The sequence below is a fragment of the Gopherus flavomarginatus genome, chromosome 21, assembly GCF_025201925.1.
Source record: "Gopherus flavomarginatus isolate rGopFla2 chromosome 21, rGopFla2.mat.asm, whole genome shotgun sequence".
NCBI lineage: Eukaryota > Metazoa > Chordata > Testudines > Testudinidae > Gopherus > Gopherus flavomarginatus.
In genome coordinates this window covers 22,189,766-22,201,765 of record NC_066637.1, presented here as the reverse complement: position 1 = coordinate 22,201,765, position 12,000 = coordinate 22,189,766, and positions in this window count along the sequence as shown.

Sequence of the window (12,000 nt, the reverse complement as noted above, 5' to 3'; positions counted from 1 at the left end):
CACTGTGGGTCCCAGGAAGAGGGGTGCAGGACCGGACTCCCCACACTCCGTGACAACTGGTGGCAGCGGCGGGAGATACTGCACCCCGTGGACGGCGCTTCCTGCAGTAAGTGACTGGGGAGCAGTAAAACGAAGGGGTGGTTAACCCCTGGGAGTGTGTGCCCAGTGAGAAGGACTTTGCAGTAACAGGGTCCCCCGGGGGATTGCAGCGAGCGGTCCCAGGGGCGGAGGAGTCTGCAGCTCGACCCTGGCAGAGAGGTGGTGACCTCACGAAGGGCTGGTGCACTAGGGGTCCCCCTGGAAACCGTGGGGAGCGGCGAGCACCCCGGCCTGTGAGTGGCCAGCAGGAAGATGTATGCCAAGCAGCGCAAGTGTGACCTGGTGGAGCTGTGTAAGCAGAGGGGGCTGCACCCAGGGAGGCTCAGCAAGGACCAGCTGATTTCCCAGCTGGAGCAGGGAGACCGCATGAATGAACGGAGCCCTGTCTCTGAGGGAAGCAGCCGAGAAGATGCAGCGCAGGCACCAGTGACTGTCCCTGCTGGGAGTGGTCAGCCGGCAGACGAGGGCTTCCCGAGACCCCCCCTTCCTAGGCGTAGAGGAAGGGCGGGGAGGAGCCCAGTGTATACCGAGGGCACCGTGACACCCCCGGCCAGCAGGGGAGCCCCACGGCGAAGCTCACCCCCCAGCAGGGGATCCTCCCGGCAACGCTCAGCATCCGTGGAGCGGATGCGGCTGGAATATGAAAGGGAGCTGAGACGGGAGGAGCTCGAGTTAAAGAGGCGAGAGCTGGAGGAGAAGGCGAAACAACGTGAACATGAGCTGGAGGAGAAGGCGAAACAGCGTGAACATGAGGAGAACCAGCGTAAACATGAGGAGAACCAGCGCCAGCGTGAGTGGGAGGAGAAGGAGAAACAGCGTAAACATGAGCTGGACCTGGCCCGGCTGAGGAGCAGTGAGGCCCCGGCTGCGGTGAGTGAGGGGGGACCCAAGCCTACAAAGAGCTTTGATAAGCACTTGCTGCCCCGGCGTAAGGAGGGGGAGGACATAGATACCTTCCTGACGGCCTTTGAGAATGCCTGCGAGCTGCACAGGGTTGACCCTGCAGACAGGATTGCAGTTCTCACCCCCTTACTGGACTCCACAGCCGTGGAGGTGTACAGCCGACTGAAAGGGGCGGAGGCAGGGGACTACGAACTGTTCAAACAGGCCCTGCTCCGCGAGTTTGGGCTGACTCCTGAGATGTACCGGAAAAAGTTCCGGAGCCAGCGTAAAACCCGTGAGGTTACATACCTACAACTGGTCAACCGGGCGCAGGGGTATGCTCGCAAGTGGACAGCTGGGGCCCAAACTAAAGAGGACCTGCTTGACCTATTTATACTGGAGCACCTGTACGAGCAGTGCCCGTCCGACCTGAGGCTGTGGTTGATGGACCAGAAGCCGGAGAACCCGCAGCATGCAGGCCAGCTGGCCGACCAATTTGTGGACAGTCGGGCAGGGGATGGCAGGGAGGAGTCTCGAAGGAGCAGGCCTGCCTCAACGCAGAGAGAGAGTCATCATGGGACCTCCCAAAGGGGGCCTATGGAGAACCCCCCCAAAAGGGGAACATCCAGCGGCAGGTCCCTCCGACCCACTCAAGGGGACCCACGAGATATGGGCTGCTATCGCTGTGGCCAACGAGGTCACATACGGGCCCAGTGCCCCAAGCTCAGGGACAGACCAAGCAGACCCAACCCGCAGAGGGTGGACTGGGTAAAAACCCAATCGGAGGAGGGGCTACGTTCCCAGGAAAGGGGGGTTGGCAACATACCACCTGTTGATGCTCCCGGTTCCGGGTTTTTGGTTTACCGGGTGGGCGCGGGGCTGCCCCTCCGGAAAGAGTGCATTGTTTCCCTGGAAGTGGATGGGAGGAAGGTCACTGGGTACTGGGACACGGGCGCAGAGGTGACGCTGGCCCGGCCCGAGGTGGTGGCCTCAGATCGGATGGTGCCCGACACCTACCTGACCCTGATGGGCGTGGGCGGGACCCCATTCAAGGTACCCGTGGCAAGGGTACACCTGAAATGGGGGGCCAAGGAGGGCCCCAAGGATGTGGGGGTACACCAATATTTGCCCACTGACGTGTTAATGGGAGGGGACCTTGAGGACTGGCCTAGTAACACCCAGAGTGCCCTGGTCGTGACTCGTAGTCAGAGTCGGCAAATGGCACTGCTCCCCGACAACGGGGAAGGTACTCGACCTGAGGTGCAGGCCCCTAACTCAGGGAGCGGGGAACGCCCAGGGGCACGGTGCAGAGAGGCTGCGGCCTCAGACCCAGCCAGCAAGAGAGAGCCGGTCCCCATTCCTGTCCCAGCTGCTGAGTTCCAGGCCGAGTTGCAGAAAGATCCCTCCTTGCGGAAGCACAGGGACCGGGCTGACCTTAGTGCGGTACAGACCATGAGGAGAGGTTGCAAGGAGAGGTTCCTGTGGGAGAAGGGGTTCCTGTACCGAGAATGGGCTCCCCCAGGGGAAGTAGAGTCATGGGGGATCAGGAGGCAGCTGGTGGTTCCCCAGAAGTTCCGTCACAAGCTGTTGTACCTGGCCCATGACATCCCTCTCGCAGGGCACCAGGGAATCCGGCGCACCAGGCAGAGGCTGCTACAGAACTTTTACTGGCCTGGGGTCTTTACCCATGTCCGACAGTACTGCCAATCCTGTGACCCCTGCCAGAGGGTGGGGAAGGCCCGGGACAAGGGGAAAGCGGCTTTGAGGCCTTTACCCATCATAGAAGAACCTTTCCAGAAGGTAGCCATGGACATAGTGGGACCTCTCAGCAAGACGACCCGGTCAGGGAAGAAATACATCCTGGTGGTGGTGGATTTTGCCACTCGCTACCCCGAGGCGGTGGCCTTGTCCTCTATCGAAGCAGACACAGTGGCAGATGCGCTGCTGACAATTTTCAGCCGGGTGGGGTTCCCCAAGGAGGTCTTAACGGACCAGGGGTCCAACTTCATGTCGGCCCTGCTCCGGTCCTTATGGCAGAAATGTGGGGTCCAGCACAACTGGGCCTCAGCGTATCACCCCCAGTCCAACGGGCTGGTAGAAAGGTTCAACGGGACGCTGAAGATGATGCTAAAAACATTTATGAACCAGCATCCGCAAGATTGGGACAAGTACTTACCTCACCTGCTGTTTGCGTACAGGGAGGTACCCCAGGAATCTACTGGGTTTTCACCTTTCGAACTGTTGTATGGAAGGCAGGTGAGGGGGCCCCTAGACCTGATGAGGGACGAATGGGAGGGGAAGGCCGCTCCCGAGGGAGAGTCAGTGGTGGAGTATGTCCTGACCTTCCGGGAAAGACTGGCCGAGCTCATGGGCCTGGCCAGGGAGAATCTGGCCCGAGCCCAGAGGAGGCAGAAGGTCTGGTATGACCGCACAGCACGAGCCCGTACCTTCGCCACCGGGGATCAGGTGATGGTTCTTATCCCCGTGAGGAGAAACAAACTCCAGGCCGCCTGGGAAGGGCCCTTCAAGGTTATCAAGCAACTGAATGAGGTAAACTATGTGGTGGAGCTGTCAAACCGGGCACATCACCGTCGGGTGTACCATGTGAACATGATGAAACCATACTATGACAGGGGGAATGTGGTGTTGGCCGTGTGTGGACATTGGGAGGGGCAGGGAGATGACCCCTTAGTGGATCTATTCCCTGGGACAAAAGCTGGTTCCCCCCTGGAGGCGATTCCCCTCTCTGAGCAACTGACCCCGGGCCAGCACGCTGAGATCAGAGGGGTGCTGCATCTGTACCGACAGCTGTTTTCCAACCAGCCTGGACGCACTAATTTGACTGTCCACCGGGTGGAGACTGGGTCACATCCCCCTATAAGATGCTCCCCTTTTCGGGTCACTGGTAAAACTGCCCAGGATCTTGAAAGAGAGGTCAGGGACATGCTGGCTTTGGGGGTGATCCAGCCGTCTTCCAGCCCTTGGGCCTCGCCAGTGGTGCTAGTCCCCAAGAAGGATGGGTCAATCCGGTTCTGTGTGGACTATCGAAAGCTCAATGCCATCACCGTATCTGATGCCTACCCTATGCCCAGGCCTGACGAGCTCCTAGACAAGCTAGGAGGTGCTCGGTACCTCACCACTATGGATCTTACCAAAGGCTACTGGCAAGTGCCGCTGGACGCAGATGCCAGGCTGAAATCGGCCTTTATCACCCCTCTGGGGCTCTATGAGTTTCTGACCCTGCCCTTCGGCCTCAAGGGAGCGCCAGCCACCTTCCAGCGCCTGGTGGATCAGCTACTGAGGGGGATGGAGAGTTTTGCCGTGGCGTATATTGACGACATCTGCATCTTCAGCCAGACCTGGGAGGACCACATGTCCCAGGTTAAACAAGTCCTAGACCGACTCCGAAAGGCTGGGTTAACCGTAAAGGCTGAGAAGTGCAAGGTGGGGATGGCCGAAGTATCTTACCTGGGCCATCGGGTGGGGAGCGGCTGCCTGAAGCCGGAACCAGCCAAGGTGGAGGTGATCAGAGACTGGCCTGCTCCCCAAACCAAAAAGCAGGTACAGGCCTTTATTGGGATGGCGGGGTACTATCGAAGGTTCGTGCCCCACTTTAGTGCCATAGCCGGCCCCATCACTGAACTATGCAAAAAGGGGAAGCCAGACAAGGTGATCTGGACTGAGCAGTGCCAGGAGGCTTTCCGGGTGCTGAAGGAGGCTCTGGTTAGTGGCCCAGTTCTGGCAAACCCAGATTTTGACAAACCCTTTATGGTGTTCACTGATGCCTCAGACACGGGACTGGGGGCAGTGTTAATGCAGGAGGATGAAAAGGGGGAGAGACACCCCATCGTGTACCTGAGTAAGAAGCTGCTACCCCGGGAACAAAGCTACGCAGCCATCGAGAAGGAATGCCTGGCCATGGTGTGGGCCCTTAAGAAACTAGAGCCATATCTCTTTGGGCGACACTTCACCGTGTACACCGACCACTCTCCCCTGACCTGGCTGCACCAGATGAAAGGAGCCAACGCCAAGCTCCTGAGGTGGAGCCTGCTCCTGCAGGACTATGACATGGACGTGGTCCATGTGAAAGGAAGTGCCAACCTGACAGCGGATGCGTTGTCCCGGAGAGGGGGCCCTGAACTTCCCCAGGTCACTGGGCAGAGTGACCCCGCTCAGTTCAGTCTCGAAGGGGGGAGAGATGTGATGCAGTAGGGACTGTCTGTGTGGGGAGTGGGAGAGCAGGGGAGGACTTTAGGGGATGGACGATGCCAGAGCCTGTAACCTGAGCTAGGTAAGGGAGGGGAAAGGTCAAACACCTTTGCCCGGGAAGGGGAACAAAGGAAGGGAGTGGCAGGAGGGAAGCAGTTTGAGTTTGGGCTTGGGGCTGTGTGGGCGGAATTCAGGGTATCCTAGCTAGGATCCAAGCACCCTGAAAGCCCAGAAGGACTCGGTGGAGGGGTCCTGACTGTGCCTGCAAGCTCTGCTGTAACCTGTGTTCCTGTTGTCCAATAAACCTTCTGTTTTACTGGCTGGCTAAGAGTCACTGTGGGTCCCAGGAAGAGGGGTGCAGGACCGGACTCCCCACACTCCGTGACACCCGGACATTGTTCACTCCATCTTCCAGAAGTGGGGCTTTCCCCACATAGACCTGTTCGCTTCCCGCAACAACCAGAAGTGTCAGAGGCTCTGCTCCTTCCAGGGTCTCGCCCCGGGCTCAATATCGGACGCCTTCCTAATCTCTTGGGCGAACCACCTGCTTTATGCCTTTCCACCCTTCCCGATGGTGCACAGGGTTCTCGTAAAGCTTCGCAGGGACAGGGCTCGACTGATTTTGATAGCCCCTGCGTGGCCCCGGCAACACTGGTACACCACGTTACTGGACCACTCGGTAGCCGACCCGATCCCCCTGCCCCTCCATCAGGACCTGATAACGCAGGACCATGGCAGGCTTCTCCACCCAGACCTGCAATCCCTCCACTTGACGGCATGGCTTCTGCATGGTTAACCCGATCGGAATTACGCTGCTCTGCCCCAGTACAAGAGATACTCCCGGGTAGCAGGAAACCTTCTACTTGGTCTACTTACTTAGCCAAGTGGAAATGGTTCTCTTGCAGGTGTCACACGCGGGATGTTGCACCTACGGAGGTTTCCATCCCCACTATTTTGGATTACCTCTGGCATCTCAAACAACAGGGCCTCGCGATCTCATCCTTGTGAGTACACTTAGCAGCTACCTCTACTTTCCACCCCGGCGAAGGCGTTTACTCCGTCTTCTCCCACCCTATGGTTTCAAGATTCCTCAAAGGCCTGGAGTGTCTATTTCCTCTTGCGCGACGCCCCGCCCCTTCCTGGGACCTCAATTTAGTTCTAACGAAACTTACGTCCCCGCCGTTCGAGCCATTGGCAACCTGCTCGCTCTCATATTTGTCATGGAAGACTGCTTTCCTGGTAGCCATTACATCGGCTAGGAGAGTCTCTGAACTTCAGGCTCTAACCCACCATACACGGTGTTCCACAAGGACAAGGTGCAGCTACGCCCACATCCGGCATTCCTCCCTAAAGTAGTCTCGGCCTTTCATCTCAACCAGGACATATTCCTCCCGTTCTTCTTCCCCAAACCGCATGCATCACGTATGGAGCAGAAGTTACATTCGCTTGACGTCCGTAGGGTGCTCGCCTTCTATATTGACCGTACGAGGCCCTTCTGCAAAACGCCCCAGCTTTTTGTTGCAGTGGCAGACCGGATGAAAGGCCAGGCCGTCTCTACCCAGAGGATTTCATCCTGGATAAGAGCGTGCATCCGGGCGTTCTACAATCTAGCTCACACCTCTCCGGGTCGTATTACCGCACATTCGATCAGGTCTCAGGCCTCATCGGCCGCCCTCTTAGCTCGAGTGCCTATTCAGGAATATGCCGAGTAGCTACATGGTCTTCGGTACACACCTTTACCTCCCATTATGCCCTGGTCCAACAATCCAGAGACGATGCAGCCTTCAGCTTAGCAGTCTTGCATTCTGCAGTTTCTCACTCCGACCCCACCACCTAGGTAAGGCTTGGGATTCACCTAATTGGAATGGATATGAGCAAGCACTCGAAGAAGAAAAGACGGTTACTCACCTTTGTAACTGTTGTTCTTTGAGATGTGTTGCTCATATCCATTCCAAAACCCGCCCTCCTTCCCCACTGTCAGAGTAGCTGGCAAGAAGGAACTGAGAAGCGGACGGGTCGGCAGGGGTATATATCTGGTGCCATAGCGGCGCCACGCCAGGGGGCGCCCTGCTGACCCACCGGGTGTTGCTAGGGTAAAAATCTTCCGACGAACGTGCACGCAGCGCGCGCACACCTAATTGGAATGGATATGAGCAACACATCTCGAAGAACAACAGTTACAAAGGTGAGTAACCGTCTTTTCTCCACTGGATAAATCCCAGACGGGAGCTGGTGCCAGCCCCGCCATAAAACTTTCCAGCAAGGCCAATGTCCTCGCTCCATGCATGGGCTCCCAGCTGCCTGCCTGGCTTCATTTCAGGCAGGTGCTGATGTGCTGACAAATGGACACTGGGCAAGCTAAGCCCTTGGTTTCTGTGCTTTTGCCAGGCCTGGCAGCTGGTTCTGTTGCCTGGGTGGAAAGGATATTATAACTGGGAAAGCTGGGTGGCTGCATGTATGATGTGACAGATAAACAGAGGGCCTGGGGCTAAAGGGGAGAGTGCCGGGGCTGGAGCCAAGGTGGACTGATTTTAAATTGAGCTTAAATCATTGATTATCATGTTTCGTATTTGTACTTTTTATTTTCCTAAAGAGAGGCTGATTCTTATTGTTTGGTAAACATTAAAACGTGTTTTGGAGCTAAATATAGTCTTGACATTACATTTGGTATTACTTTTTGCTAAGTAGAAGGATATGCTATCTGTACACATTTAAGCAATTATATAGCTTAACATACACACATTCAGATTCTTAATTTTTACGATGTTAGAAAATGATGAATTATGCATTGCTTATTTACTAGATGATTAATTTTTTACTTGTGATTTTTATCAAGCTTTATTTGTATGGAAATTCAAGTTCAATTAAAAATGCACAGAAATACTATTTTAAAATTTTTTATTAGTTAATTTTATTTATCTTAAGTGATGAATAAAAAGTTTATCAAAACATGTTTTGCATTTAAAACTAACTGCTTTATTAAGCAAAGTATGTATTATCTGTAGTTAGTAAATTGAACTCACTGTTTCTGGTCCCCATGTCTTTCAAGATTTTAGAACTAGTACAGCTTGTCCTCTCACACCTACATTTTACTCATAGATTGAAAGTGGAAAACAAGATTTCCTGCTTTTTCAACTCCCAATCAGTTTTTTAAACTTGAACTGAACTAGTTGACTAAACTGAATTGAAGAAAATATCCTCTCTGCAGTAGCAGAGGAGGCTTCTGCTGGTTTAGCTTTTCAACAAACTCTGGTTCCAGGTATTTAGCCAGTGACTTCCATCACATCAGTGGTTTCTCTTTCTTTAAAACTTGGCAGTAAACATGAACTAATTAATATTGCTTTTTGTATTTAATTTATTTTAATGCATTATAACTGTCAGGGTGGTTAAGCACTGGAATAAATTGCCTAGGGAGGTGGTGGAATCATCATCGTTGGAGATTTTTTAGAGCAGGTTAGACAAACACCTGTCAGGAATGGTCTAAATAATACTCAGTCCTGCCATGAGTGCAGGGGACTGGACTAGATGACCTCTTGATGTCCCTTCCAGTTCTATGATTCTATAATATGTTTGCAGTGTTGTGGTAGCTGTGTTGGTCCCAGGATATAAGACAAACAAGGTGGATGAGCTAATATCTTTTACTGGACCAACTTTTGTTGGCAGAGGTGAAAGTAAGCTGGTACGGGCCAGTACGGAGTACAGGTAAAAAAAGGTGCAACAGTGCATCAGCAAATAAGTGGAGCATTCAATACTGGCTTACTTTCACCTCTTTGGGCTGCATAAAAAACAGATTAAACTCAGAGCTAATGAAAGCTTGGAAAGGGAAAACTCTGTCACATTAGTTTCTCTCCTCCCTCCTCCTCCAGCCAGGCTGCCAACGCGGCTAGGCTCTGCATTCCCCCGACCCCTCGCACTCAGCAGGGCTGCAGTGGCTCCCCTCTAGCTTGCAGCAGGGGGACTGGCTGAGGGAGAAGCCTCCCCAGATACCTGCTGCCTGCATAGGAACAGTTTAAATTTAGCTGTTCACTCTGCAGTTCAGACTGCGGATTAGGGGGCATTTCTGGCATCCTTGTTAATTTCATTCACTGTTGTTGGGGGGGGGGGGGAGAAGCGGGGGTGAGACCAAGGCAGGGGCAGAATAGAATAGGCATTTGGTTGCACAGCTTAAATCCAGAGCTAATAAAAGCCAGTGGAAGGGGAAAAGTCACTGTCACCTTGGTTTCTCTCCTCCCTCCTCCTCCAGCCCCAACAACTGTGAGTGAAATTAACAAGGATGCCAAAAATGGCCCCTAATTCCACAGGTTGAACCAGGGAGTGAACAGGTGAGTTTATGCTGTTCCTATGCAGGCAGCAGGCATCCTGGGGAGGCTTCTCCCTCAGCCAGTCCCCCTGCTCCCTGCTGCAAGCTAGAGGGGAGCCACTGCAGCCCCTGCTGAGTGTGGGGGTTGGGGGAAAACAGAGCCAGCCTGGCTGGCAGAGGAGGGAGGACAAGGAGAAAAAGTAACAGTGAGTTTTCACTTTTTCAGGCTTATTCCAATATGAAAGTTTTATTACAGATAGTACTGGTGGTGGTAGCTTTATTTTATATATCAAAGTCATGCAATGGGAGGTATGAAGTATGTAGGAGAGCTGGGTTGCTTGCCTCTGGGCTGTACCAGTAAGAAATATACCTCACTTTCATCCTGGCCCCGCCCCTTCCACCTAAGGCCCAGCCCCTTCCGCGGCAGGACATGGTGGGGGGGCAGAGTGGGCCCCATACCAGTAAGAGCTGTATTTTACTTTCACCCCTGTTTGTTGGTCAGAGACAAAAGCTTTTGAGCTGCAGCATCTGTGACACCCCGAATGTCTTTCCCAGACTTGAAGAGCAGCTCTGTGTAGTTTGAAAGCTTGTCTCTCTCACCACCAGAGAATCAACTGGGATTTTTCCAATCGCTAAATCCTTCTGTAAAAGCATGCGATCCACTGGAAAAAAAGCTTACATGGAACGCAGTAAACATTTCCAGTAGATGGAGGGTAAATAAATCAGTTTCACACAACAACTTCACCTTTGTGCAGATGAAATTAAAAAAAAGTTCTTTAGAAAACATTTGTTGCTTCCCTGCAATTACCCGTGCAGAATTCAGGAAGTGTTCTACAGCCAAATTTCAACACACAGCCAAATCTACAGCAACCTCAAACTGTGACCGCCATTTTCATCATATTTTCTCCTCAGTGCAGGATCTGAAGGAACTTGGTTAGTGGTAGATCTCTTGCATTATCTTTAGCTTTTCTCTTCTTGCACAGCTTTGAGTGTCGTCATACAGTGCTCTATTTCTATGGCCTTTCCTTCTGCTGGCAAATTTTCAATGTTACCAGCTCCAGGTGGGCTGCATTGCTTCATGTCGTTTTCTTCTCAAACACCAGAATTCTCTTGTAGGGGCTTCTCTGGGTTTTAAAACTAAGACACTCTTGTTGACTTAATTAATCCACCCCCAACGAACAGTGATAGCACTGTCCACACCAGCACTTAGGTGGTTCACACCCCTGAGCAACATGCATTATACCGCCATAAGTGGTAGTGTAGACAGAGCCTAAAAATGTCTGAAAACTTTTATCACCTCTGAGTGTTTCAAATGGTTCAGTGCAAAGCTGGTTCCAAAAGGGATCAACATCATCTCGCTGCTGTTTTGACAAAGACAGCAACACACTTGGGCTAAAGGTGCCATCAGGCCACGACATTTTGCTAGCTAAGCAAATTTAACTGCCACACTTTCACAATTTGAGTAAATGAGCAAGCGGCAAAAAGAATGGGAAAGTTTTCTATCTTTACCCGTTCTGGGCACATGGCCAAAAACATAATAAAAAGCAGGTTTGTTTTTAAACATGCTACAAACACATAGCAGCAGCGTGGGATTTGACTTAGCTATAAAAGTTAGTTCTTAGCTTTAACATCTTTATTTAACTGTAATTTTTGAAATATTTAATTGTTTCAGACTTGTAAATCCCAATTTTGAGATAAGGAACCTATAAATCTTAAAATATAACCAAGTACCTTCCCCCTGTTGATTACTGATTACTCTCGCCCCTCGCTCCACCGATATGGTCACAAGGTGCCCGTTATCTACTGGGTAATGAGCGTTGGGATAGGGCGGAGGTTCGATCACTGGATGCCCTTGGGGGGGTGACAAGTGCCCCGAGGGTAGCAATGGGGATAACGCAAACAATCAGTCGTGGGGTTAAAAATTGAAGGTTTATTGAATGGGTCACAGGTGAGGATAAGGAACAACTCAATACTAGTTACAACTTGGGCTTACAATATAATACCAGAACAAATAATAAAAATAGTGCAATTACAAACAGAAGCTGACCCTGGTACTTCTCTAGGTCCCAGTAGTTATTCAGGTCCTTCCAGGGGTTAGTAAGGGTGGTATTGGTGCTATTATTAACCATAAATGCAATAACTCGTCTAAATAAAAGCAAAATGCAATAAGACAACTACAGCTTGCCGTGAGACTCCGGCTTACAACACAATACAGACTCAGTTAGCTAACAAAAATAGCAAAATCAGCACCCAGGCATACTCACACACACAAACCACGAAAGTTTCATCATCACCGGTAATCGGGTAGGCTCCTTAAAACTCGCGGCCGAGGGAGACCTCGAGGTGATCAGGCTCAGTTACAAGGTCCAGCTTTTTTCGTTTCTCCCTGTCCACTCTATACGCACTGGGCAATTTATAAAGGTAATGACGTGTTCAATTTTTCGGCTAGGTTTCTCCTAATTAGGAGACTTGCAGGTGCCTCGTTACCACCCTCGGGGGGGGCGTTTCCT